Source organism: Periplaneta americana, chromosome 7, assembly GCF_040183065.1.
Source record: "Periplaneta americana isolate PAMFEO1 chromosome 7, P.americana_PAMFEO1_priV1, whole genome shotgun sequence".
NCBI classification, from domain to species: Eukaryota; Metazoa; Arthropoda; class Insecta; order Blattodea; family Blattidae; genus Periplaneta; species Periplaneta americana.
The window spans coordinates 48,486,324-48,513,883 of NC_091123.1; positions in this window are offsets into that span (position 1 = coordinate 48,486,324).

Consider the following 27,560-nt stretch of genomic DNA (forward strand, 5'->3'; position numbering starts at 1 on the left):
ACAAGTGAATGAGTGAATGAATGAATATGAATGAATAAATGATTAAATATGAACGAATCAATATATAAATATGAATGACTAAATATATAAATGTGAATGAATGAATATATAAATATGAATTAATGAATATATAAATATGAATGAATAAATATATAAATGTGAATGAATGAATATATAAATATGAATGAATAAATATATAAATATGAATGAATAAATATATAAATATGAATTCATAAATATATAAATGTGAATGAATGAATATATAAATGTGAATGAATGAATATATAAATGTGAATGAATGAATATATAAATATGAATGAATGAATATATAAATATGAATGAATGAATGAATAAATAAATAAATATGGATGAATTAATCAATAAATAATTATGAATCAAACAATCAATAGGCCTAAACAAATATGAATGGAAGAATCTTTAAATAAATATGAATTAATTAATCAAAAATAAATAAATATGGATGAATTAATCAATAAATAATTACGAATGAATCAATCTATGAATAAATATGAATGAAAGAATTTGTAAATAAATACGAATTAATGAGTCGAAAAATAAATACGAATGAACGAATCAAAAAATAAATATTAAGTGAATGAATAAAAAATAAATATGAATGAATGAATAAATGCATATGAAATGAATAAACTAATAAATATGAATGAATCAATAAATAAATATGAATGAATGAATCAATTAATGAATATGAATGAAAGAATCTGTAAATAAAATTGAGTGAATGAGTCAATAAATAATTGAATACGAATGATGAATGAATGAATCAATAAATGACTATAATTTAGTGAATAAATATGAATGAAAGAATCATGTTTGGGCAGTTCGCTGAAACGATGGAGTGAGACCGTAACAGGCCACCAGGATTAATACGTGATAGGGAGAAGGAGAAGAAGAATGAAAGAATCAGTCAATAAATAAAATTTGAAATAAAGAATCTGTAAATAAATAGGAATGAATTAATGAATGAATAAATAAATAAATAAATATGAATGAAAGAATCTCTAAATAAATGCGAGTGAATTAATCAGTAAATAATTATGAATGAGGGAAAGAATAAATAAATATGAATGAATGAACCTGTAAAAACTCGTAGATATGAATGAATGCATGAATAAATGAATGAATCAATCAATAAATATGAATGAATCAGTAAATGAATAAGTAAGTTATTGGCTTACCCTATAATAAGTGGGAGACTGTTCTAGCCTATAGCCTAATTATGATGTGATCGAGTTTTCCTTGAGGTATAATGCGAAAAAAGTTTGTATGCAGCCGATTAAAGAGACGGCAGACATTGGAAACTATAGTGCATACATTTTATCTTTCCACGCTCGCGGATGTAGAGAGGAAGCGGCAATGCACAGCGCAGCTGAACACATACGAGCGTACAAGTATGTACTGTAGAATGTGAAAAACAGGACAATAATAGTATGTGTGTTGTAATTATCTGATAACAGCAATATACTATATAATAACATAATATATAATAAATAATGCTGAACACAGATTGTTCTGTTTAACGATGCTTACAACTACAAAAATTATTCAGCATGTAAGAACATGGGTTCGGTTCTTGATTGGACTGATAACTTATTTTGGATTTTTCTGAGGTTTCCCCCCACTATAAGACAAATGTAATTACAAATGACAAATGACGTGGAGAATTCTCGGTATCTTGCTAAATACCACTCGAATAGCGCTAATACCACCGACGCACAGTGGTCTGGAATGCAAATTTAGCGGGACATATTAATAACTTTTCAGCTACCAAACAGATATGTATGAAATTTTACACAGTAGTTACAGGTAGCATATATGTTTTGTATGCAAGCTCTCGTTACGTTGGTATAAGGGGAACTACCCCTTATAGGAGGGCGCATTTAGACAAAATTAGAAACTTTTCTCCTATCTGACAGATTTTTATGATATTTTACAAAACAGTTACAAGTAACATATACGTTTTGTATAAAAGCTCTGATTACGTTGGTATAAGGGGAACTACCCCTTATAGGGGGCGCAATTAGACAAAATTAGTAACTTTTCTCCTATGTAACAGATTTTTATGAAATTTTACACAGCAGTTACAGGTAGCATATATGTTTTGTATACAACCTTTCGTTACGTTGGTATAAGGGGAACCACCCCTTATAGGGGGGCGCAATTAGACAAAATTAGTAACTTTCCTCCTATTTAACAGATTTTTATGGAATTTTACAAAGCAGTTACAAGTAGCATATATGTTTTGCATACAAGTTCTGATTACGTTGGTATAAGGGGAACTACCCCTTATAGGGGGCGCAATTAGACAAAATTAGTAACTTTTCTCCTATTTAACAGATTTTTATGAAATTTTACAAAGTAGTTACAGGTAGCATGTATGTTTTGTATACAAGCTCTCATTACGTTGGTCTAAGTGTAACTACCCCTTATAGGGGGCCGCAATTAGACAAAATTAGTAACTTTTGTCCTATCTAACAGATTTTTATGAAATTGTATACAGTAGTTACACTTAGTACGTTTTGTGTACAAACTCTGTTTACGTTGGTATAAGCAGAAGTGCCCGTTACAGGGGGATGCATTTAGACAAAATCTTATGGGTGGGAAAATGTAACATTTTAGGTACTATTGCACCTTTTGGACACTCGGGAAGCTTATTTGGTACATAATTAACAAGCTGTCATCTTGAATTCCCTGAATTATACTGCGGAAGCAGATTCGGTTCACAGATATTGAAATAATTGCAACCGAGAAAAATTGCACTACTGCACCTCGAAAGAATAGTGCTCATAAATTATTACTTCCGCAAATCTGCGCACCTTAAGACTAGATTTAAAATAGAGTTAAATAGTGGAGGAAGTGAAAAAAAAATCATTTTTGGACGAAACAAAGGGTTTTTTTTTCTCTACCTTAGCAAAGTCTGCACTCAATGGTTATATTTATATTTTGTCCCGTGTCCATTCATGCTAATTTTACATACTATAATAACGTTAAATGTAACAAAAACAAAGTGTTACATACCTAAAGAACTATTTGACATGTTGGTACCAAATATGAATGGAATCGACCACTTACAACAGAGTTACAGCACAAAGAAAACGGCAGACTCGCGGCGCTTGCTGAGTAAGAATGCTGGGTGGCGAAATGTGGCATGTTTCCGGCTTCTTATCTCGCTATGCAGTCACCTCCGCTGATTAAGATAATCAATTCAGTGTCACTTAGTTATATAGGAAAAATAATTTAAGGGTTTAATTTCATTTTTTTACATGTCATTTTTCTGCATTTGTCCTCCTAAATATGAAATTTAGACCACTGTGCGACGCTTTAATAACCTAGTAGTTGAAGCAGTGTCCTTAAAAAGCATTCTGGAACGAATTTAGTCCATTTGAAATGGGTGAAATATTTTCTGTAATGTATTTATAAGCGTGTTTATCTTATTCTTAAAATAATAAAGAAATATATACTACTTCTTCCCTTAATACAATGTCTCACTATAAGCTGCACGGTATCAGCGTTATTCTTAGCCGGTGTTTATATTCAATGGCACGTTTCTGCTCACGAAGATAAGTAAAATAGCAGTGGATCCTTCAACCACTCAATAGACTCTGCTTTCCTTTATCCATGGAAGTACAGTAGCTGTGTTAATAATAATTATTAAGGAAGATGGCTTTGAAATTCTCTGTCATAAAATTCAAAAAGGATTTTTTCTGTGACAGATGAATGAATTTAATAAGTCGTTAATGTTCAAATAGTGTAGCTCACTGTGAGACTTGTATTTTCTGTATAAGTATTATGCTAATGCTGTCCAGCCCTTGGGCTTTCGTCTTGAAGCGTCGAATGGCTTTAATTACGTCAATAGAAGTGACGTCGGTAAAATAGAATTTGTCTCGAGTTGGGGGAACTGAGTCAGGCAAAACTCTGTCTTGTTTCGTTGTGTCTTTTAAGGTGGGATCCTTTACAAAGTGTTCGTTCAAGCGGTCAAGTGGGATGGGAATGTCTGCTTGTTCACTAGCCCTTCCATGTCCAATAAGTTGGAGTTAAATCGATCGCTTGAACTCGGTCGAGTGTCGCACCCTCGAGTGAGATACGATCGGTCGTGATACGCTCGTAATAAATACAAGCACAGTACAAGGTCATCTCACCGACATGTCTTATCCTGTATAGAAGGCGACAGATAAGATACACATATGTTTTGCTCACACGGTAAAAATAAGGCTTTATTTTCTGCGTTTATGACAAACGTTTAATGGAACAGTCAATGGAACGTACCAAAACAGGAACATGAAGTTATAAATAAAATATTATGAAAAACTTCGATATACAGTTATTATTGCTAATTAATAATTATTCAATATTTGATTTACCACATATATAATATGATAGGTCCATGCATAGTGTTCCGCCTATATACTGCGACAATGTAGAAACGTTTTACGAAATATTATTGATATACAGTAGCAGTAGATTAATAACAATATTAGTACAGAGATAACGTCACAGAAAATATAATAAAACGAATAATCATGCTGCACAACTGTTACAGACGCAAAGATTGATACACTAATTATTAAAGATTATTATTATTATTATTATTATTATTATTATTATTATTATTATTATTACTAGAAAACTTGATACAGTTCTAGCATTATCGTGATTGTGTTCTCAGTTTATAATAATTACATTTACATCCAATAACATCTATGAGATGTGGCAAAAACAAAATCACTCCTGTGTTGGGGGGGGGGGACAAAAAAAATTTCCCTACAACATTTATATTACATTTTAAAGCAAGTTTTGTAGTTGTACTATGGAGAGGTTAGTTAAACACTGCAAAGTTTTGAAATGATAAACATCCATGATGTTACTACACAGTTCATCACTGTAACAAGAACGAATGACTAACGCTCGGCTTATACCGTTCGAGGATTTATCGCTCGTGACAATTTTACCTATCATGCATCATTGTCTTATCTTGTATGGAAGGCGACAGATAAGATACACATATGTTTTGCTCACACGGTAAAAATAAGGCTTTATTTTCTGCGATAAACAAACGTTTAATGGAACAGTCAATGGAACGTACCAAAACATGAAGTTATAAATAAAATAGTATGAAAAACTTCGATATACAGTTATTGTTGCTAATTAATAATTATTCAATATTTGATTTACCACACATATAATATGATAGGTCCATACATAGTGTTCCGCCTATATACTGCGACAATGTAGAAACGTTTTACAAAATATTATTATATAGCAGTAAATTAATAACAATATTAGTACAGAGGTAACGTCACAGAAAATGTAATAAAACGAATAATCATGCTGCACAACTGTTACAGACGCAAAGATTGATACACTAATTATTATTATTATTATTATTATTATTATTATTATTATTATTATTACTAGAAAACTTGATACAGTTCTTACATTATCGTGATTGTGTTTTCCGTTTATAATAATTACATTTACATCCAATAACATCTATCGGATGTGGCAAAAACAAAATCACTCCTGTGTGGGGGGGGGGGAACAAAAAAAAATTCCCTACGACATTTATATTACATTTTAAAGCAAGTTTTGTAGTTGTACTATGGAGAGGTTAATTAAACAATGCAAAGTTTTGAAATGATAAACATCTATGATGTTACTACACAGTTCATCACTGTAACAAGAACGAATGTCTAACGCTCGGCTTATACCGTTCGAGGATTTATCGCTCGTGACAATTTTACCTATCATGCATGTGCGCTACCTATCGGATTATGCTATGAACTACTTGGCGCTCGAGCGAAAACGTCCGATGCAGACCTCTGGTCCAGATCATGTGCCATGGAAGTTTTGCAGCGTGTTCTTTCAGTGGAATATCATCTATTCTTTTAATGTCCCTTGTAAGTAATTCCCCTGGGAGTCGATATAGGACACTGCAGATTATATGATAGGCCTAGATAAATGATATCATGCCCTGCTGGTCCTGGTGCAGGCAACTGTCCATGCGTCAGTATTTTGTCGGCATTGTTAGTAATGATCAAGTCCAGTAATGTGTCTGTGCCTTCCGTATGATGTGTGGGAGCTGTGGGTAGGATTACCATATCAAGGCACTGGAAGAATGATTGAAGTCTTTTAGTCGTGCTAGAATGTTAGTCAAGTAAATTTGAATTGAAGTCACCCATGATTATAACGTTCTCATATTGCGGCGTTACGTTTAGTAAGGAGGTTTCGAAATCATCTAAGTCATAATTATATATGTGGGGGTTTATATATGACGCACACTAGACATTTTGTAAATAACGTTCAAATTTCAATGAACATTGAATTCGGGTTTGGCAGAGTACTGGCTTGGAGAATGATGAATAAGTTTAGGTCGCAAATCGGATCTAATAAAACCAGCCACCCCTCCTCCTCTCTTGTCCTCTCTGTCATTACGCAAAGCGTATAGTCAGGAAGGTTTACGAGAGTAGAAGGAAGAAGTAACCAAGATTCGGAGATAAGAATAACGTGAATGTCTATCACAAAATATTTCAATATCCAGTAATTTCATCACTATACAATTTTGTTATTCTAGGTTTAATTTGTAATTCAGTAAATATAAAATATTCTTTGTTTTTCTAGGGTAATTTATCTAGCTTTCTTTAGTCAGGTAATCTTTTAGTACTTTGATTTTTATTGTAGTTGTAAATTTAATACTAATTGTAATTTTATTCTTCATATTATAGTTGGAATCTCCTGGTATAGGGGCAGAGAAGGCCTGACGGCCTTATCTCTACCAAGATAAATAAATAAATAAATAAATAAATACATAAATAAATAAATAAATAAATAAATAAATAAATAAATACATAAATAAATACTACATTAAGAAAAGGAGGGACATATATTTCCCCATATCATTTAAAAATACGACATACACATCTATAAATAATAATTATTATGGAAGTAGTATAACATAAATTGGATTTTTTGTCAATTTTCCTTAATATAAATCTTCACTTTCTATATTAGATTACGTAGGTGTATCTATTTTGTTGATCTGTATGAGGACTGAAAAAGTAATTTCCATTACGAATACCGGACTTCAAAGCCAACTAAGCAATTGAGTAATAATTGCAATTAGTTTGTAATATCTAGCCATGATATTGTAGGTCTCTATTTTTATATAGCTTTCATGTTCTTAAATAATTGTGTGTTTGCGTGCAATGTAAAACTTCACTCATGAAGTTCGTTATACAGTATATTATGAACTGTGTTCTTTAGTACTCCATTCTTCCATGACAAACACCACTTCAACAGAAATGGCAATTATAATTATTAATTCATATTTTCGATATTTTTTGACATCCAACATCTATATTGCATATAGGCTACAACACATACAACACAAATATTACACTCAAACCGAAGGATTAACCATGTAATCACCCATTTGCAGCATACTAGCAGAAATATTCTTACACAACATAGAACAAACATACTACTAAACAAAGACAACAATAAATACGCAGACATCATATTATATTGGCACAGATACGTAGACGACATACTAATGCTATACAAAGGAAACAAAAGACAGATTCAAAACCTACATCAACACATAAACAAAATAGTCCCAAAGCTACACTACAATTGGAAATCGAAAGCAACAAATCCATAAACCACATTCACAATTTACAGAAAACCAACAACAACAATAACGCACTTTCACAACACATCCAATCACCCAACACAACACAAACAAGCTGCATTTCGAGCAATGGTACACAGACTATTCAACATACCAAAGAGCCAACAAGACTACAAAGAAGAGTTAAACACAATCAAATACATAGCACAAGAAAACGGATACAACCCTAACATAATATACAACATAATAAAAAAGACAAAACAGAATTTAAAAAACATAGGAATACAACACAAACACAATAACACAAAAAATACATCACACTAACATACGAAAACAAAAACACACACAAGATTGCATCCTAATTCAAGAAATTAAATTACAACATCGCATATAGAACACAAAACACTCTACAAAAGCATCTTAACACACAAACAACACAAACAAATACAACCACACCCAATCACAAAACACTTCCACATACGCAGAACACATCACAAACGCCAACCACACCTACACCAACATAAACACAAACATGGAAATTCTATATCTCTAACCGAGAAACTAGAAACTAAACACACTAGAACAATACGAAATGTACAGGCACCCAAAAACACACCCGCATCAAATCCTAAACAGATAACTCAATTTCAGAACACACACACACTTTTTCACTTCGTCACACCCCCACAGGAAAGGCAATCAGAAGGCGTGAAGACCACCCAATTCTGATGATAGCCTACCGGCCGAAACTAGTCAACAAGGTAATCTAGTGAAAGCATTCTATATAGTTTATATTTCGAATCTATATTCCAGATACATTTATAGAAAAAAGGGATCTGGGAAACTTAAATTGTACTGGTCACCATGGAAATTCTTACGTCATATACGATAAGAATGAGCGAATTCATTCCTATACACAAGGTGAGTCCACATAACTGTACCTGTGTACTACCCATCCCTTGTAAATTTACCGGTGTTGATTCCACGAACTATCAGAGTGCGTCGTCCCCCTTCCACGAGTGTTTTGATCCCCTCAGTGCTGCGCAAACCGTAATCGGCTATGATGTATTTTATACGACGAAAATGGTGACATAAACATATTTCTCTGCATACGTAAACTTGACAACAGCGCCTCCGAGGTCAGTACTCTTCCGTGCTTTTTCGTGCTATAAGCTTACCTCATGTCATTTTTGTATTTTCCCTCACACACTATGCATTCAAGTACGATATTGAACAAAAAGTGCGACACCCTAATCATACTGAATCAGATGGCCCAAGGTCGTCTCTTAAAACGCAAAAGTATAGCCTAAACATAATGCATATTATTCACACACTTTGTTTAAACTCCTATATCTATTCCCCTTTTAGTTAAGTGAATAGAATCATCCTACATATGCTACCATTTCAGCCACATTCCACATTTAAATAATTTTCTTGTTTAAATGAAAATTGAAATGTTCTCGTATTTGAAGTTTAATCAAAATTGGTTCATTGATGCATTGATTATGACGAGGCGGGCCTCGCTGAACTTGATAGGATGTAAACGCACCTAAAAATAGTCTGCCTTTCATTAAAATGCTTAAATGAAAGCATATAGAGAACTTGCTTCACAGGCTTTATTTAAAGTTATTAAGTATGCATAAGGCGAGCGGGCTTTTCCATTATCTAAACATGTACTTGAAGTGCACAAAGTAATCATGAGTGAGAGCGGTAACGTCCCTTCGTCAAAGCGCTAAAGTACCTGAGGAATGAATTTAATTTGCAAATGGCCGTTGCATTAAATATAAATCTAATTATCGAATTAAAATCCGGCGTACTGTGTTACCAGGCAACGATGATGTACTGTTTTATAAGTCTGAAGATTTAAATCCAAATGTAATGCAAATGCTAATGTTAATGAAGTTCTTAAATGTTGTAATACTTAAACAATGATCATAAGGTTAAAACTAAAATGTTTTAAATGAAGATACATAACAAGATCTGTGACCAGAGTACAGTTGGTTTCGTAACAAAGTGCGTTACCGTCTTTCTTGTTGCTTTTTGGCGTAAGTCCGTGCGCTCACCATACTTACTTGAGATCGTGTGAGTAAACAAGTAACTATATTTTATCTGATTTAATTAATTAATTTTTTTAATTACGTGTGTATCCATATTTATGTTAGTGTTAATTATTTCGCTGTTCTACAGGGACGTCATTTTCATTTTTACTTCAATTTTTATTGTACCTGATTTCCTGTTTGTACTTCACTCCCACCCCTTCTACTAGAAACCTCACTCGTCCTCCACACAGAACCAAGGCCGCATATGCAGTCAAAGTCGTCTTACGTTCATAGTAAGTAGTACTGAGTGAGTGAGTACAGTACGTTCCAGAAATGAGGAGCTTGGTATCAAAGTTGGACAACTCCACTTTTGTTTCTTACAGGAGAAGCCAAAAACTAGATACTTGGAAACCAATGTCACAGTTATACGTACACTTTTTCTTTAAACGTTCTCATGGGTCTTAGAAATATTTTTTCAGTCTCAAAATGTGATTAAAATTAATATTCAGGTCGAAATTTACGTTAAATGTGGAGTTGTCCATCTCTGAAACTAAGTCATGAAGTTGTCTGTTTTTGAAAGCAAATGAAGCCATATTTAAAATGAAGTTGTCTGTTTTTGAAACTAAACGAAGACATACTTAAAGTGAAATTGTCTACTTTTGAATCTAAGTCGCTTCTAACTCAGTTTCAACGCAAACTTACGTAAAACAGTACTTATTCATCCACAAACAAATTATATAAACAATCAGCCATGTTGGATTCACGATGCATGATGGGAAAAGGTGCTACGAAGCCCATATTCTCATTGGCTACTGAAGGAATTGTCCCAATTTGAAACCAAGCCACAGTGGAGTTGTCTACATTTTGATTCTGAAGCGCATAATTAAGTGCTATTTTCGCTTTGTTCCAGAATCGCATTCAGCAAACAAAATTCTATGAGAAATAATCAATATCTCGAAATCGCAAAAAATGGAGTTGTCTAATTTTGATGCTATACTCCTCACATATGTTGAAGAAATGGCATTCATTATAATTCAATAATAATTATTGAATCATTTTCGCACAGGTACTGTGTGTTCGTTTGATTATGTCGCATTCCAATTTTCCCCACACGTTTCTGCTGTAATGGCTAGTAGCTGGGCTGTCTTAGCTCTTTTCTGAAAACATTGGCCGTTAGGAATTGGACGTCTGCGTAATATTACACAACTGTTTAAAATAATTCAAATAAAAGGGTCTCGTTAAGTAATTGTCACGTGATTTCTCACTTTCTATGATCTGTGCAGATCGGGCAGAAGTGAAAATTGAATTTACAATACGTAAGGTCTTGTGTTATGGAGTAGGCATAGAATTATTTCAGCGGGCTCAGAATTATGGCTCCCCATGTCACCTGATTTAAGTGGTTTGTATAATTATTTGGGGTTACTGTAAAACAGTTGTTTGCTAAACAGCCTACAACAATAGCAGAATTTAAGAACTACATTCAAGAAAAAAATACATTCAACTTCAGAAGGTGTGCTGAAGCCTGTATCGAAATGAACGCGCAGCATTCTCAATAATTTGTTAAATATCCATATTTTAATTGTTTCTCAATTTAAATGCACTCTTCATATTGTATATTAATGTGCTGTAGACAATATAATATATTCTTCATTATCAACACGTCCTCCTGGATAGTTCAGTTAGTTAGTAAAAACAATTTATGTTAATACTGTACTTATTTTGATTAAATAAAAACATAACGACAATAATCAAACTCAAAATCGTAATAGTTCCTAGTTTACGTAGATGAATGCACCACTTTTCTTCCTTCCTGTACCTAGTAAAGTGATTTGTTTGTGTTTTACAGTAGTGTCATCAAACTTCCGTCGTGGAAGGGGATAAAAAACGGTGTTTCCGGTTCTCGACTGTTAATCCAAAGGTATAGCTAGGGTAATATCAGAAATGTTAGTAAAAATAATATGATGTCCCGGTATAATTCACACTACAGTACTGAGGAACATGACGAAAATTAAGAGCACAAATTGTTCTCTTCAGTACGAGCTTATGGAGAAATTCGGAAAGGAATATTTTCTTATTCAAGGAAAATACGTTACATTTTGCAAAAAGATATAGGAACAGTTGGAACTCGCTTCTCTGAAAGTTACTGTAATTGCAAAAGCCGCATGGAAAATATTAGGCTTAAATTACACGGTCAAAACAGGTCCTCAACATCAAAATCAGACATAGAAAATGAAAAAGAATTTAATCGACATTTGTGTATAATGTTGGTACCACCAAGTTCCTATTCAATAAGATCGAAAATAAGTACACCCGTGTGGTGTTTGATATTAGAGAGAATGAAAGAAATGGTCTACAAAATAAAAGCGATCCAGTTGGAAATCTCGTGGCTTAAAAAATATCACTAAGTCGTTTTAAAGTATGTATCAAGAGATGTTTTCTTGTACTAATTAAACTTACAACTCATTTTTATGTACCGAGCAAATTCGATATTGTCCACACCTGTGGAGTAACGGTCTTCGCGTCTGGCCGCGGAACCAGATGGCCCGGGTTCGAATCCCGGTCGGGGCAAGTTACCTGGTTGAGGTTTTTTCCAGAGTTTTCCCTCAACGCAATAAGAGCAAATGCTGGGTAACTTTCGGTGCTGGACCTCGGATTCATTTCACCGGCATTATCACCTTCATTTCTTTCGGACGCTAAATAACCTTAAATGTTGATTCAGCGTCGTAAAATAACCCAATAAAATAAAATAAAAATAAAAATTCGATATTTAAAATTAGTGATCGATTAATAATATACATAATAAAAAAGAGTGAAATTAGATTTTATGCGCCTCGAGCGATAAATTCCACGAGCGCATAAAATCTGTTTACTCTCGTGTGCTATATAATATTTTATCCATTACTGGTATCGAAATTTAATTTTAAGCTGTACGCCTTTTCTTTGTAATGCGTTATTTGTGAAGGAATTATAACTGAATGAAAGTATGGATTTTATGATTGCTAATGTGTTGGTTGTCATGGGAAAAGTTTTTAATTCGCAGCAGTGAATTAAAATGGTATATTATAATATAAGGTTTGGAAGTGATTTTTACAAAATCGAGGAAAAGTTTGAAAAACTAGCAGAGCTAGTTTTTCTATTACCGATATTTTGTAACGCACTTTACAAACGTGAATTGTACAGCATTTTCTGCACGATCATATTTTTAAAATTGCAAATACAGTATATTTAGCATTGGAAATTTAGAGCAATATAATTCCAAAGTCTTTGTAAAATGCACTGTTGTGGTAACTAAGTAACAAGAAGTATACTGTAATGGGTCTATTTCAGTACAGTTTTATGTTATGAAAAATGGTTTCCCTAGCAACAAGTTTCTGTGTAGGAATTCTAGCTTTCAAGGCCTAACAACAATGGCTGTAAATACAACAAAATTGAAACTGCATTTGTATACCTCGTTTTAATCGTGACAACGTTTTTTAGTTCTTTAAGCATTCTGATTATTGTATAGTCTCTGTTCTGTAAAGAATTTTAGATAAGGGCGCAAATAGCCATAGATGCTGACGCGCCCTTTTTAAACCCCACTAACTAACTAACTACAACAAAAACACGATCGTGCAAAATCTTTTAATTCGGTGCTGTTAATAAAGCCATTGTTTAGGTTGCTAAGGACGATGAAATAAAGATCAGTTTATATACCAGTCATGGTTAAAAATATTAAATCTTCTTCTGAGATTCTATACAAATAATTAACGACTTATATGTAAATACTGGCAAAAATGTGTTTAAAATAGTTCCCTTTTGTTGCGATTGGTTGCTACTGTCAGCCATGTTTAAACCTTCCATATACCATGACCGTTGCTTATTTGATCGTGTGAAGTATTCCATATGTGAAGTGTGAATGCTATAGGGCAGATGTCATTAACTCTGGGTTACGTATAATAATATATAGCGAGTATAATAGCTAATGGATATGTGTTTGAAACGAATATGAAACAACATATAAATATTATTACTACAGAACGAGTTTATAGGAAATGTGTTACACACATTCATAAAGAATATTTGCAGCGAATAACTTAAAAACGTTATATTACTTTTTTCTGCACGCATAATTAAAACTTGAAAATAACTATTAATACGTATACAAACACTTAAATAAGGATAAAAAACAAATTATTGCGTCTATTTTATATTAAAAATTATTAAAAAATTCATACGAACGTGTCATAATTTCCCCCCCTTCCTACGTATTAGATTACAAATCCATCCACACATCATAATCTGTATACCCGATCACAACACGACACTCTAGTGTCAGTTCCCTTCCCACAGAACATCCGCGTATTCTTCGTCTTTTACAGGGGACATTATCCTTTCTTGAAATTCATTACCTTACAGATGTTAAGGGCTGCCTGACCTTAAACGCTTCCAAGTCGAAAGTAAAAATCTTATTTTACATCGGACAGTGTCCCAGTGTATAATATTAGAATTCACAATTTTAATGTAACTATTTTATAAAATAATCGTGTAATTTAATTTGTCATCTAGCTTAAGTATTTAAGTTCGATAATCCTCTGACATGCATATTTTTCTGTTTCGATTTTGTCTTAGGTCCTATAAATTCCTTTTGTATTAACATATTATTTCCTTTTATCCTCTGGTTGAGTGGAGGAGAAGGCGTCACGGCCTGAACTCTGCCAGAAGAAATAAAGCATTATTATTATTATTATTATTATTATTATTATTATTATTATTATTATTATTATTATTATCACTATTATCATTATCATTATTATTATTTATTTATTTAAATCCACCACCAACAGAAGCAGGCTTCCAATTACAGGTGGCTTACATAGATACATACATAAAATATATAATAAGAAAAAAAAACAAAACACACAACACAAACGAAAGAAAGAAAATAGGCCTACATAACGGTAATAGATGCTAGAATATAATATTCCAGTTAATATAGTGCCAAATGCCAATATAATGATGCAAAATTATTTAAAAACTAGAGTAAAAACATTATAAGACACGTCTTCATTATTATTATTATTATTATTATTATTATTATTATTATTATTATTATTATTATTATTTCTGACAAGTGTTAGGCCACAAGGCCTGTTACGGCCTCACATAAAATTTTCACGCCGTCTCTTAGCAGGACGACCCACAGATCTTTGGCCATGTGGTACATAATCATAAATTACCTTTGGGAGTCTACTATTACTCATTCCTTCCAAATAATATTTGCAATTAGACTGATATTGAACATTGTAATCTAAAACTGGTTGAGTTTTTAATTCCCTTAAAATTTCACAATTTCTTTTCAGATCCCATTTAATATAGTCCGCTATTCTTCGCATGAATCGCATTTCACAAGCCGTTATTCTGCTTTTATCTGCTTTCCTCAGTGTCCATGCTTCGCTGCCATAGCTGAGCATCGGTCGTGCCAATGTGTTGTAGAGACGTATGCGGGTGTGTTTCTGAACCAAGGATGATATCGTCACACTATGTATAATGCCCATAGCTCTTGTGTATTTATTAATTATCTGTGATACGTCCAATTCTTCAAAAAATGAAAGGATTGTAACCTAAATATGGGAAACTATTACATCTTTCCCTTCCCGCCTAGGACTCGTGTTAGGGAATGCGCGCTGGTTCGAGTCCTCAGAGGGAAGAAATTTTCTCATGAAATTTCGCCCAGTGTATGGAACCGGTGCCCACCCAGCATCGTGATGCACTTGGGGAACTACGATAGGTAGCGAAATCCGGTTGCGAATACCAGCTATAACGGCTGGGGGGGGATCATCGTGCTAATCACACGATACCTCAATTCTGGTTGGATGATCGTCCACCTCTGCTTCGGCATGTGGACGTGAAGCCAGCAGCCGGCTCGTCGGTCTAGGCCCTACACGGGCTGTAGCGGCACGGATTATTATTATTATTATTATTATTATTATTATTATTATTATTATTATTACATTTTTCTAATACCGTATATTATTATCGATACAAATTTTACTTTGTATTGGGTATTTCCCACAGAATGCCATAATTTTTGTTTTATCTGTTGAAATTTCCATTATTGTATGTGGCTGCTACTTGATGCAAATTATATACTTACTTACGTAATACTTAGCCCTACTTACTGGCTTTTAAGGAACCCGGAGGTTCATTGCCACCCTCACATAAGCCCGCTATAGGTCCCTATCCTGAGCAAGATTAATCCAGTCTCTACCATCATATCCCACCTCCCTCAAATCCATTTGAATATTATCCTCCCATCTTCGTCTCGGCCTCCCAAGGTCTTTTTCCCTTCGGCCTTCCAACTAACACTCTATATGCATTTCTAGATTCGCCCATACGTGTTACATGCCCTGCCCATCTCAAACGTCTGGTTTTAATATTCCTAATTATGTCAGGTGAAGAATAAAATGAGTGCAATTCTGTGTTGTGTAACTTTCTCAATTCTCCTGTAACTTCATCCCTCTTAGCCCCAAATATTTTCCTAAGCACCTCATTCTCAAACACCCTCAACCTATGTTCCTGTCTCAAAGTGAGAGTCCAGCAAATTATATATTAACCTTTATTATTATTATTATTAGTATTATTATTATTATTATTATTATTATTATTATTATTATTATTATTACTACTACTACTACGTTGCTTTTCTCTCATTTGATTTCATTTCCATTTGTCAATTTTAATTTTCTGAACTTCGAGAGAATTTTAGCTTTTCATATAGTATAGACATTTGACTGTACTCCTATGACGTGGGGTGAGTTACATCAGTGACAATATCGAACAGATGGGATGCGATCCCATGCCAGTGGCTTGCACACATCATCTAAGCTGTGGATTAACTGTTTTCCAAAACACAGCCACAGCTAGCTGTAGGTTCTGTTAATATTTATCTGCCATTCGCATACCAAATACTGCATTTCTATTATTTACATTTATATTTTTACAAGCGAAGTTTTATTTAACAGCCTCCGAATATCCCGGTAGCCTATACGCTGTGATGCCATCGGACGCATGTCTCGTATTTAATTACTACAGCCAAAATCATTTAGTTGGAAGATATTGTCTTATTAGTTCTGACGGCCTGCATTTTAATCTAGTAATTAAACTGAAGTTTATTTCACCGTGAGAATTCCGTGAAGATTAATTAAATACAGTATTGTGTTTGAAGATCTCTATATACTATGTGTTAATCGAAAACCTAAAATAATTATCTCTGATTAAGAATTGACATAAATTAGAATAATACAAAAATTTGCTCGACTGGCTTCTTTTGCCTGCTGGTTCAAATTTCAAAATTTCAAATTTCAAATTTATTCACAATTTACACTTTAAATGAAAACATATGAATACATACGCGAAATGAGCATATGCTCGTGCTCGGGTACAGTCCAGTAGTCTACATAAATTTTACAGAGATCAAATAATAATGTGGATGATAGAAATAATAGTAATAATAATAATTATAATAATAATAGAATAATCGTGACGAAAGTGATACATAGATAGTAATAAAAATTAATAAATAATAATAATAATAATAATAAAACGAAAATATTTATAATAATAAAATAAATACTAAGACGGATAATAGTACATTATGCAACGAGCCTATAATGATAGTAATTAAGAAGCGAGCATGGATGTTTATGAAACGAGCGCAAGCGAGTTTCATACGACATTTTATGCTCGACCATATTTCTAACTTGAAATTAATTCAGATGTATACATTTTATTTGTATCTGACAAGATCGGAAGTGGCCTTGTTCTAGGTCGTGAATTGTGAGATGTGCGCAGACGCGAAAGTATTGATATTTTCCGAGGAACAATAATGTCATTGACCTTGTGTAATCCCATTAAACTTGGTATAACCTTGGTTATTGAATTCGACATTGAAAAACGAGATGACAAATTGAATTTAATTGAATATTATTTACAATTAACGCTAAAATTATTATAGTAACAGAACATAATCTTCTGCGACAGTATTGGATTTCCAGCCTCCGTGACTTTTCGCTAATTCTCTTTCGATTGCATATCCGATACTTGTGGTTTTATAACGGTACAAAGCTGACTTGTTATTGGCTGAACACCTGTAAGCTGAGTTGTCATTGGCTGAAAACACCTGTACTTTAATAAGTAGGTGTACTTTAATGACATGCATTAAAGGACTGCTACCAGGTGTATAATTACTACATTTCGGCATCGTCGAGCATAAAATAAAATATAAAACCACTTAGCGAGAGTTAACACAACTTAAATAAGCATATAATAACCAGGAAAAAAAAATGACGAACTCGAAAATCGACAGAAAAGTTCGTTGTATCGCAGACGACAGCAACCGCCGTATTAACATTGTGTTATGCATTATTGGTAGTAGGGGGGGGGGAGCCGAAGGTCTACGTAACTGCCGTTCTCTTCTAATCTTCTTATATAGGTAATCATGGGAAGTTAATGCTGAAAAACAAAATGTCCAAGAGTCAAACTGTTCATTATTACAAGGATAAATACAAATAATACAGAAATATCTTAATCAAGTTTCAGTTATAGATCTTCCCTTTTGTGCAAGAGGTATCATATCAAAATATTTTATGAATAGCGGGGAAAATATAAATTTCAAGAACTCTCTAGTGACAGAGATAGTGACTAATACAATCAAGTGTATCTGTGGCGATGCTAAGAAATCATTTATTTGAGATATACACTGTTATTAGTTAAGAAAATGATCTATTTATATTTATTACAAAGTTTTATCTTATAGAATTTCATGTTGAAGATATACCGATAAGCTGTCACAATTTGACTGTAATTATGTGTGTATATACCGCCTTTGCTTATCATACAATATGAATGAATTAATTAATCATATTTTTCTAATTAACGTTTTCGGTACGTAACTTGTACCATCTTCAGATGTTTGTATATGATGCTAATTGTTAACCAAGCCTGTGGGTGCATGTATCTGGACTTAAATGGTCGGTGTTTTTGTGCATGCTGTGCGATGTCGGTGAAGTGTTGTCATGATTACACAAATGATCACCTTAACTCTTTGCTGGTACCACACTTTATCAAACTTAAATTAAAATGTTTCAGTCATTATTTAAAAAACACTATATAAAACACTGTTTAAAAACACTGTTTAAAACTATTTAAAAGCACTTAGTTTTACATCACTTTGACTATGTGAAGTATGTGATCAAACTTCAAACCAGCAAACACCACATAATAAGTGATCACATACTTCACATAGTCAAAGTGATGTAAGTCTAAGTGCTTTTAAATAGTTTTAAACAGTGTTTTTAAACAGTGTTTTATATAGTGTTTTTTAAATAATGACTGAAACATTTTAATTTAAGTTTGATAAAGTGTGGTACCAGCAATGAGTTAAGGTGATCATTTGTGTAATCATGACAACACTTCACCGACATCGCACAGCATGCACAAAAACACCGACCATTTAAGTCCAGATACATGCACCCACAGGCTTGGTTAACAATTAGCATCATATACAAACATCTGAAGATGGTACAAGTTACGTACCGAAAACGTTAATGAGAAAAATATGATTAATTAATTCATTCATATTGTATGATAAGCAAAGGCGGTATATACACACATAATTACAGTCAAATTTATCTTATAGGTTACATGCATCAGGTAAATACAATAAATATCAGTACCGTATAATATCGATTATCTAACAAGTGGAAGTCGCGATCCGGAAACCAGATATCATTATTTTCTAATTCGTTATTTTACGACGCTTATTAAACTGCTATGGTTGTATAGCGTCTGAATGAAATTAAGGTGATAATGTAAGCGAAATGAGCACAGTGTCCAGCGTCGAAAGTTACCCAGCATTATCTCTTATTGAGTTGAAGGAAAACCCTGGAAAATTATCTCAGGCATATGCCAATTCGACCTGGAAACCAGAACAGTTCTGAGTGCATCTGCAAGGAAATATCATATTTTGTACTTCGGTACACCATAGTAATATGATACGTGTAATTAATCACTAGAGACAACTTCGTGCACTATATAATCCCAAAATATACTTGTATTTATGCACTAACAAACTATGAAAAATGCACGACGAAGCGAAAAATACTGCAACATATGCATTTTCAGTTTTATTACAAATTTCTTATTTCACTTCACTTCAATTCACTTCACTTTTTTTTTTTTTTTGCACAGTTCACAACTAACAACATTTCTAAATTGGTTTCTGTGAGGTTCCTGCGTTTGTTAGTCAATATGTTTTTGTAGGCAGAGAATGACCTCTCTACATCACAAGAAGTTATGGGTGCAAACTTGAATGAACCTTTTTCTGTTATTTAGTTTTTTTTTCTTTTCCTTCTTCAATCCAGATTCCTCAAGCTAACGTAAGGGACATAAAAATCGAGAAACTGAGATGTCCAATCAAAATCACTAAAACATGCATTTAAACTGAATAAAATGTGTATTATATGCATGATTAAACTAAAAGTTGCTTAAATGTGCATTATGCATTGTTTTTTATCCCCAAAAAGGCCAAAACATGCAAATATGTATACACATAATTGGAACCGGAAAGTAATGAAAGGGATAACTACTAAGTTTGAGCTATGTCCTATGTTCCTACATAAACATGCATTTTCATGGAATTATCGTCTCTGGTACTCACTTAGTCATTCAAGACGGCTTTCATTCCATCAGATACCGGCCACTTAGTCACTCGTAATGAGTGCACCTCTGCACATAGTGTGTTGGACATTGTGCCACTGTCACACATCTGTGACACAGTGTATGAGGGTTGGGCACTGAAGGGAAACTGAGAGGCGGAACTTAAACTGAGAGGATTCAGTCCGGCATCGGAGCTGGAATCCGATATGGCTTAGTGGATAAAGCGTCAGCACGTGCAGCTGAAAACCCGGGTTCGAGTCCCGGTACCGGAGAGAATTTTTCTCCGTTCCACTCAGCCATCATCATATGAGCCGTTCAGAGCAGAAGTGGTGTAAGTCAAAAATAGGTAATGAGGGTTAAAGTAAACATTCTGTAAAATACAGCGGAGAGTAGCAATTAATATTCAGTTTATTTAAACTATTAGTAGTCAGTGGATAGCAAGAAGGACATATTAATTGCTACTTTGCGCTGTATTTTACAGAATTTTTACTCTAAACCTCATTATCCAATTTTGACTTACACCACTTTTGCTCTGAACGGCTCATATGATAACGCAGAATTCCTGCACGGAAATATCATATGTACTTCGGTACATAATTGTTAATATTTCTAAGATAGTTTCAGTGCTATTGAACGCATTCTATCGCTCTAGGATACGTAGGCCTATACAGGCTTAACCGTAAGTAATATCATTAATTCTTTGCGATATTTCAAACAAAAATATTTAATACAATTTTGCTCCTTTGTGCTTATTTTTCGTGATAAAAGTTTTTAATTGAAACATTTCATTTTGTTAAAGCTATTGTGTTATGGAACTATAAAAATTGGAGATTTATCCTTCGAAGAGGTGGAAAAATTCAAATATCTTGGAGCAACAGTAACAAATATAAATGACACTCGGGAGGAAATTAAACGCAGAATAAATATGGGAAATGCGTGTTATTATTCGGTTGAGTAGCTTTTGTCATCTAGTCTTCTGTCAAAAAATCTGAAAGTTAGAATTTATAAAACAGTTATATTACCGGTTGTTCTATATGGTTGTGAAACTTGGACTCTCACTCTGAGAGAGGAACATAGGTTAAGGGTATTTGAGAATAAGGTGCTTAGGAAAATATTTGGGGCTAAGCGGGATGAAGTTACAGGAGAATGGAGAAAGTTACACAACGCAGAACTGCACGCATTGTATTCTTCACCTGACATAATTAGGAACATTAAATCCAGACGTTTGAGATGGGCAGGGCATGTAGCACGTATGGGCGAATCCAGAAATGCATATGTTAGTTGGGAGACCAGAGGGAAAAAGACCTTTAGGGAGGCCGAGACGTAGATGGGAGGATAATATTAAAATGGATTTGAGGGAGGTGGGATATGATAGTAGAGACTGGATTAATCTTGCACAGGATAGGGACGGATGGCGGGCTTATGTGAGGGCGGCAATGAACCTTCGGGTTCCTTAAAAGCCATTTGTAAGTAAGTATTGATTTAATTCCCAATATGCTCAGTCAATTTAAGAGAGCAGTGTGTTGTGATAATAAATGATTGAAAGAATTTTAATTTTCTCCTTTAAATATGCAGAAATTTGTTTTAAATAAATACAAAATTTTCGTTCTGCAAAGAAATATTACAATGTTACAGTTGTTCGGATCAAATTTCTGTACATTTAAATTACAAAACTAAGATTAAAGACATTATTACAAAAACAACCCTAGTCACTTTTAATGAAATTGAGTTAAGGACACATTTGCTACTATTTCAAATGTTTATAGACTCCAAAAACAACCCATGTCAGGCGAATAGCCACAAGGATAAACACAGTTGTGCGGAAACAGGTGACATGTGTTTTTCTATTTATTTTTATTGTTCTACTGAAAAATAGCAATTGGGGTAGCTCAGTTGGTAGAGCAGCTGGCTACGGACTGGAAGGTCCGGGGTTTGATCCCAGGTGGTGACAGGATTTTTTCTCGTTGCCAACCTTTCAGAATGGCCCCGAGGTTCACTCAGCCTCCTATAAAATTGAGTATCGGGTCTTTCCCGGAGGTAAAAGGCGGTCAGAGCGCAGTGCCGACCACACCACCTCATTCTCGTGCCGAGGTCATGGAAAGCATGGGGCTCTACCTCCATGCCCCCCAAGTGCCTTCATGGCATGTTACGGGGATACCTTTACCTTAAAAATAGCAATTGTCACAAGGGTTGTTTTTGTAATAATGTCTTAAATTATTTCAATCATTTATTATCATATTACTTTTGTCTCTTACATTGACACCCTATGCAATGTTTCATAATATAAAACAATTTTTATCTCCCAAAAAGAAGTAAAGCGGGGAAGATTGCATTAAACTTTTTTGTTTTGAATATCTCAAAGAATAACACCCTGAAATTAATGACAATGCTTATGGTTCACTGTGTATAATGATTTAACCAATAGGAGGTACTTAGTTAGAATTAAATTCTGGAAAAAAAAAGCCTGAATTCTAAATATTTATTTTGAATTCCTTCTAAAATTGCAGCTTTGAAAACAAGTTTCTGAATTCTTAATAACTTCAAATATTAAAACTAACAGCTTTTGTAAATATGTGTGGGAAGTCCATTATTTGTCCACAATTTCGCTATAAGCCGGTGGGTAAATTAAACAGATTTGACTGAGTTTAAATCAATAGCAAATGATAAAACAGAGCAGTTAATATGATCGCATCTAAAATTGATGATACAACGTAGTTCCATTATATGATATACTTTTAGCTATGTTAAATTGATGTTAAACTGCAGTTGACCCCAATATTTCATATTCATTTACGTGAAGCTTTTTGATATAGGCTTGTATATTCCATTATTCATTCGTTTGATACTCTGATCGGAATTGCCATATTGAATTCAGTAGGTACTCTACATTCTCAGTGTTGTATATAATGAGGTCACGTCATTAAAATCATTTTTAATTTTGGTGTCATGAAATCTGCTAAACTAATCCCGTATTATTTGGAATTTCATCTCCAAAATTGAAGTACATTGGAGATGAAAATTATAATTGGAATTATTATTACAGTATTGAGTTTAGAATTTATTGTTTTAGTATTAATTTTAATATTATATAAACTTATTTATTTGAATTATGAATAGTTTTTTTACAATAGTTTTTTTATATTTTCTGTTTGTAAAAGTGCTTTGGGTATATCAATTTTGATTTCTCTGTTGCAAGTAGAAGTATAAATAGAAAAATTACAAATTTTGAGTGCCATATCTACGTGTTACCTTCAGGTGAAAAATTAGAATGAGTCAAAAACGCAACATTTCTCTTCGTTGAGCGTCGATACAAATTTAAAATGCAAAATGTTTACTATATGCTGATGATACTCAATTGTATAAAGTCATTGACAAACAACAAGACGTTTTTGATCTACAGCATGATTTGGACAGACTATGTAGATGGAATATCGATAATTCTCTTCTGTTAAATCTTAATAAATGTTGCTTTATGACATATTCTAAAAATAAGACAGTTGCTCAAATTTCGTATGAAATTAATGGTGTGAAGTTACCTAGAGTAGAATCATTTAAGGATTTGGCTATGTATTTTACACACAACTTATGTTTTAAAATGCACTTAAATCACGTGGTGATTAATGCATATAGAAAATTAGGAATTATAATTAGAAATACAAAAGAATTAAAAAATTTAAATACTATTGATACTCTATATAAAACTCTAGTTAGAAGTAAGCTAGAGTATGCGTCTGTAATATGGTCACCTCAGTTCCAGTCCCATCAGATGCAAATAGAAAGGATACAGAAAAGATTTTTACGTTATTTATATTTTAAAAAACATCACGTGTCGTCTTATGACAAGCAAATTTCATATAATCAGTTACTTTTTGAATTTAATTATAAAACTTTTAAATCTCGACGATTAATAAATAGCCATATTTTACTCTATAAGACTGTTAATGGTATATTGAATAACTGTGATTTTCTTAAATTCCTTCAGTTCAATGTAAAAACAGAATTACGTCACAGGCAACCTTTTATTATTCCTATTCCTAGAACTGTTTTCTTCAAGAACTCTCCATTGTTTGTTATGTGTAATACAACTCTCTGTCTTTAAACTGTGATTCTCAATTGGATTTTAGTTTAACAATTAAAAAATTTCATACAATATGAAAAAGAATTGTATTTCCTTAGATACTTAAATTATGAAGACGTGTATTATAAAGTTTTCACCCCAGTTTTTAAATAATTTTGCATCATTATATTGACATTTGGCACTATATTTATTAACTGTAAAATTATATTCTAGCATCTATTACCATTATGTATTTTCTTTCCTTCGTTTGTGTTGTTTGTTTTGTTGTTTTTTTTTTCTCTTATGTATTTTGTGTATATATCTATGTAAGCCACCTGTAATTGGAAGCTTGCTTCTGTTGGTGGTGGATTTAAAATAAAATAAGAATAAATTTAAAATAAAATAAAATAAATAAAATGACGGATAATGCCTATGTATAGAACACGAAATATTGTATTTGAACTGAAATAGAAACTTAAGGAAATACCAAACCACAATTGCACTTGTTTACTGTTGGAGGAAATAAATTAAAAGCCGATATATTGATATTGCAATATATTGCAAACCTAATTTTGATAAACGATATATATCGCAGAAAATATATCGATGTATCGGACGATTATCGATGTATCGCTATTCCGTAGGCAAATTGCATTTTCAGGTGTACATTTACTGTATTACAATAAAATTATTTAAATTTTTAATATTCTATTTACCACTGAAATTAACATCATAACAGTCAAAAGCATAAATGTAAAATTGTAACAATAAACAATACATTTTCAGTACCACATGATGTAGGTACTAACCTAAATAAAAAATATGGTGGAGGCAAGAGAGATTAAATGATATAGTGGGAAAGAGTTAAGTGAACTCTACATGGTTGAGTATTTGATATTGGAACACGATTCAATTATTCTAATGTTATATAGGATTCAATCCAGGACACATATAATGCTTTTTTCTACCTAACAACGTATTATTTTTAAATGTAAGTAAACCGTATTTATAATGTTACAAGTTTTAACAAACTTCACACATTGATTTGATACAATCCTTCTATAGTAAGTTCCCATTGCAAGTTATTGTTACACTCCAACTTTCCAACCAACAATGGTGATGATTATAGGAATAGAATTTTTATGCACTAAAAGATATAAGAAAACAGGATGTTAGCACTAGATTGTGCATAGAAGTTATAGACGTAAACAAATGTCACATCGGCATTAAATCCTTGTTTCTCTTTCCATTTCAGAATATAAAAATAAAAGTTTTGATATTCGTTTTGAGGGCAGACGATTTCCTTTCAGGATGGGAGTTGCTCCTGCCTTGGAAAACATTATTAGCAATATTAAAACAGTAGTAGATAAACCTCCCGTCTGTCTCTCGTTCACACACGCTGCATTTTGAATTTGGTGCTGCAAACGGTTTAAGTTTGAATTCGAATTCCAATCCAGCCAATTAGAACAAGGTATTTAATGAGGTTGCACATTATGTAACTTTCCACCTTTAGTAGCGCCATCTCTCGGGAATTGTCTGAGTTTTCAAGGGTGGATTTTGTGGAAATGATAATTCCAGAAAAAAAATCGATAAATACATGAGAAAACCGATATATTATACGATATATTGAATCAAAATTTCGATATCGATATATCGCTATATCGAAACGAAAATATCGGTATTTTCTAAAAACCGATATATCGCTCCCATCTCTGCACTTGTTAACCAGAAATGTTATTGCCATTTCTCTGAGTCTTTCGACTTTGAATTACAGAAACCCGGATATGAGATATATGTTCAAGAGCTCTTCTCAAAACTCCCGATTTGCAGACATTGTTCATATTGTGAAATGGTACTTCGGTAGAGCCGTGCAGATTACAGTCATATACACGTTAAAACAAATTAATATTTGTATATGTTGCAAGTGTCCGGTATCGCAGTTTCTCGACAGTTCACGCTAGCACTTGACACTGATACACCGATACAGAGACGTGCTCAGGCAATCAGAGACACTTTGCGAATAGTATCGCGTTACTGATACTTGCAATATTATCAGTACAGATCTCAACGTGATGAGGGTCATTACGTGTAGGACCCACTTCGGAGGTTGGGGTACCTGGGAGGAGTTACATTACCCCGATGATAACCCCTGCTGTGGCTGAGTGGTGGGACTTCTAGCCTGTCACACAGGCGGCCCGGGTTCGAATCACCGTTGGTCTCGGATTTTTCATCGAAAAATAAATCGTGACACTTGTGGCGGACAAGGTCGCAGTTGGGGATTTTCTCAGGGTTCTCCTGTTTTTCCCCATATTAGGCATCTACGTAATTCCATCGCCATTTCGTCGTCATTCGATAGCATTTCCAGAACGCCGACTGGCGACGCACGAAGGGGGCTGGTCTAGGGACGAGGGGGTCGCCTTTTCGAAACCTGGGTACGCAGCGAATTTTTTTTCTCTTGTACGGAGGAGGGACTCGAAAGCTCACACTGTAGCCTGAGGCTTATTGTGCTTACCTCTTCTATTCTTGAATGATTGGGTAGCCGAACGGACGCGCTCTTGTACAAGTACAGCACGCCGGACCGTGATCTGAACCCGGACCGTGGTATGGATGATGATGAGATGTGAATTAATGACGTAGAAATGAGTCCGAAGTCTTACACCGATAGCAGCAGTTTTACTTTAATTGGTTGAGAGAAAACCCTGGAAAGACTCCAACCAGGATTTTAACCTGGGCCCTCTCGTTTCACAGTCAGACATGCTAACCGTTACTGCACAATGGTGGACGTACAGCAAACCTTAGTGTAGTCATGAAGGATAAGTGGAACATAGAAAAATTCTCTCCGGCACCGGGATTGTACCGAAGTACATAATATGGTATTTCCGTGCAACTGGAAGTATAAATAGAAAAATTCAGAACTTCTGCATATATTAATAATATGTGATATGCCAAAAATAATCATAGACATTTCGCTAGCCCGGGCTACGAGCGTGCTAAACAGGACACTGGTTTATGAATACGAAAAACGTTAGTTCGCTGATCATCCACCGAAAGCCCGCGCTAAGAATGTCTATGATTACGGCCCATAGTGATTTAGGACGGCGCT